This window comes from Lipotes vexillifer, unplaced genomic scaffold (assembly GCF_000442215.2).
Source record: "Lipotes vexillifer unplaced genomic scaffold, Lipotes_vexillifer_v1.1 scaffold488, whole genome shotgun sequence".
Taxonomy (NCBI): Eukaryota; Metazoa; Chordata; class Mammalia; order Artiodactyla; family Lipotidae; genus Lipotes; species Lipotes vexillifer.
In genome coordinates this window covers 4797-9021 of record NW_006792288.1, presented here as the reverse complement: position 1 = coordinate 9021, position 4225 = coordinate 4797, and positions in this window count along the sequence as shown.

Here is a 4225-nt window from a genome sequence, read left to right as displayed (position 1 = left end):
AGAGAAAAGAGAGGAAAAGAGAGAAAGAAGAAAGAGAAAAAGTAGGTAAGAAAAGAGAACTATTGAATGCAATTTTTTCTAAGTTTAAGAAAACTGAATCTTTGGCAGTGAGAAATTTTAATAATGGCAATTATGGCTATTCATGCTATAACTTTTGATTCAGAAAATATAGGAGATCAAATTAAATGTGTACTTATTTTCCTAAGGAAATAACCTGGAAGAGATTTTTGTTTGTACTTCTGTGTTAGTACAGAATGGAAGGGCAGTAAAGCAGTAGCTATTGGAAGCTGGAGAAAAAGGGTCCTGAGTTATGTACTGGCAGAACAATTAGTAAAACAGCCCCTTAAGATAACTTGAAAATTTGAAATTTGTACCTAGAGTTGAAGTAATGCTACAACAAAAACCTAAACTAGTGAAGTGAGCAGAGACCTGACAAACCTCTAGAAGACTCTTAGTAATCGTTAGAAAAGCAGTAGGAATTGCTTTTTGAAGCTGGAGAAAAGAAAACCCAAGTTATGTATGTGCAGATTAATTAGCAAAACTGTCATCTACAGTAACGTGGAAAACAGAAAGGATACCTAATTTGTAGATCCAGCTAAGGATGATACAGAACGCTGAAAGTAGCACTTGACGTCTTTTAATTGCTTAAGGTAAGTTATGGAAGGAGTAAGATGAGCTAAAAGAGTAACTTCATTTTCAAGCAGAATTTAAAGCAAATGTAAAGGAATTGGGGGTTTAAATATAAAACAAATTCTTATCACCAGTGTAAGTTGGTGAAATATTTTCAAAGTAAGAAATTACCTCAGAAAAATATCAAATCCACGGCACTACCAGTAAAATGAGACCTCAAAGTAAAGATTGAATCAAAGATGTTGTTTATGAGAACTCAGATTTAGGGCACTGCCTCATATACTCCTGGCTAGACAAATGGGCTTCTAATAATCCTCAGGACTCATAGAATCTCTCATCTAGGAGGAAAAAAAAAAAGGTCTTCTAAGTATATTAAGGGCACAGTCCTACAGCACCCTGACTTGCAGGCAAAATTAGAAAGGGCTCAATCTTTATGGATATGACAAAACTAATGCCTAATGAAGTGAACCCATAATAAGATTTATAAGAAATCCACAAAGTTTTTAAGAGAATTATACAATATCAACATTGCCAGATTGGATTAAAAGAGACAGAAGTATTTCAAAATGAAACTTGAATTTCAAAATTAAAAGAAGACCTTATCCTCTCAACCTTCTTTGTGGAGGAAGAAAACTGAAAAAGTGACTCAGCCATGGAGAACCACCACCAGCTTTCAGAACTAGGCCCTAACCATGAAACTGGCATTATGTACCCAACTATATTTCAGACTTGCTAAGGAGTAGTGACTCATATTTCTCCCATTTCCCCTCTTTGAATAGGTGCTTTTGTTTTCTGTCCTTGCTCCATGATTTTAGGTTGTGGGTGGTGGGCAGAAGGGGTAAAGATAACTTATATATTTACCTTAGAGGTATTCAGCTTGAAAGCCACCACACCTAAGAAGCCTTATCCTCCCTGGACCTGATTTAGACAATGAGATTCTAGACTTCAAGCCTGAGTCTGATGCTCTAATGGAATGAGACTATGGGAGACTCAGAAAGGGTAGAATGTAAAGTTGCCTCCTTGATTGACTCTGCACTTGACCATGGAACAAGCTTTGGTTTTAATTGAACATTAGCAAGTGCAATGCAAGAAAAGACTTAATAAGCAACTATGTATTGGGCTTATCCTTTTGGAATGCTCCATCTTGAAACACAGCTGCCATACTGTGAGGAAGCCCAAGCTGCAAAGAGAGAGGAAAGGCCACAGAGAGATATAGAGATACTTAGATAGCCTCTGCAATTACAGTCATCCACCTAAGTCATTAATGAAGAATGAAGACATCTTGGACATTCCAGCCCAGCAGACATGGAGCACAGATGAGCTTTCCCCACCAAGTCTGGGCCAAATTGCAGAATCATGAGTGAGTACATGATTGCTGCTGTTTTAAACCACTAAGTTTTGAGGCAGTTTAATATATACCAATAGATAACTAAAACAGCTTGTGTGTGTTTCTTTTTTAAAATTATTTTTTCTTTTTATAAATATTCTGTGTGACTTAATTTTCTCATTACTTGACTTTAATACCTAAAAATGTGTTGGAGGGTTTCAAATTCCAGCAATTTAAAGGTTCTCTTCAACTGGGTTTCAGTTAGTATAATACAGTATAAGAATGATTATATTACATTTTGAATTATATGAGAAAGCAAAAATAAGCACTAACTTTTCAATAGAAGATGAAGAGCCTTAGGACATACTGGTGCTGAGATCACAGGGAAGTTATTCTCCACCATATTAACCTGTTCTATTTTCTTTATAGCATTTATTACGGTATGCAGATATCTCATTTATTTGGTCACCCCTTTGTCATCCTTGCGCCACACTGGAATGTAGCCTCTAGTCTGTCTTTTGTATGTTGGACCACCAGCATTTAGAACATTGTCTGGCACATAGTAAGGGCCCAATAAATGCCGTATGAAACACAGTGCTAATATAAAATATACCTTTTAGGGGGAAAAGTGCCTAAGGTAGAAATTACTAGTGTTCAGCAGCATTTCTAGTCCTTCTCCCCTTCCTGACATGTGGAAGACAACATTTCTTAGCCCCCTTGCATTTGGGTCATGATGGTCATGACACTAGTTCTGTCCAACAGACTGGGAGCAGAGTGACATGTGTCACTTTTCAGCTGAAACATTTAAGATCCAGTGCTGGTTTCTCTTCTCCTGCCACAGGAAACACTGAAGTTTCATGATGAGTTTCCTGGGGTGCCTTGCTCCCACAATTGAACATGACCACCTTGGAGAATTCTCTGGACCTGCAGAAGATTTTGCCTGAGCAAGAAATAAACTTTGTTGTATTGAGTCACTGAGAGTTAGGAGTTGGCTGATCCTGCAGCACAACCTAACCTATCCTGACTGATAGAGTGCTTGGCAATGAGTTTATATACTCTTGGAACTCTGTAACTATAAAGCTTGCATGGATTTATAGATTCAGTGACAATTTATTGAGCATCTGTTATGTACAAGGCACTCTGCTAGGTCAAGGAATAAAAATAAATATGAATTAGATACTACTTTCAAGGAGTTTATAGTTTTATAGGAGAGATAATTTGAGTACATAAGGAACTGTAATAGAAGGTAGAAAATTGTGAGGGTCATAAGTTAGGTACAGGTAAAGTGTTATGGAAATCTACCTGAGATGGACATGATAAAGATTTCTTAGCCTAGATCCTTATAAGCATGGCAATCTATGAAAGTGAGAGGAATGACTTCCTGTTCATACCTGCCATAGTACAAAAGATCAAGCTGTGATGCCTGCTGTTTCCCCACATTCTCATTTCTCTGTACACTCTGCTCTAGGCTTGTTATGGGTTGAATTACGTCCCCCCTCAAATTTATATGTTGAAGTCCTAACCCTCTGATACCTCGGAATGTGATCTTATTTAAGGAAAGGTTCTTTACAGAGATAATTAAGTTAAAATGAGGTCATTAGAGTGTACCCCAATCCGACTTGACTGGTATACTTATAAAAGGGGAAATGTGAAGACAGGCATGAACACAAGAAGAATGCCTGGTGAATATCATGGTAGAGGTCGGGGTAATGTGTCAAGACAAGGAACACCAAAAATTGCCAGCAAACCCACAGAAGCTAGGAGAAAGGCATGGAACAGATCCTTCTACACAGCACTTATCACGAATCAGCCCTCTTGACACTTTGATCTGGACTTCTAGCCTCCAGAACCATGAGACAATAAATTTCTGTTGTTTAAGCCACCCAGTTGGAGGTACTTTATTACAGAAGCCTTAGCAAACCAATGCAGCCTTAAACAGATGTGGCAGACAGGGAAAGGAATAAAAGCCTGCAATGATTCAGCCAAGTCCGTGTTTCAGCTGTGCATTATCTATTTCTCTTTCCTCTTCTTTCCTGGCAACAAATCAGATTGATGAGAAAAAGGAGGAAAGTAACCAAAAGTTTCTGGCTATCATTGCCTGTGATGGAAAAAAGGAAGAAACCTGGTGGGAACTGAGTTGGTTTTTCAGAATATCTAATCAAGCTACTGGAAAAAGAGTGGGTAGGGTGTGTGTGCGTGTGTGTGCGTGTGTGTGTGTGGTGTTGTTATTATGTTTGCTTTTTTTTCTTCTTTAGTGAATGTCTTTTT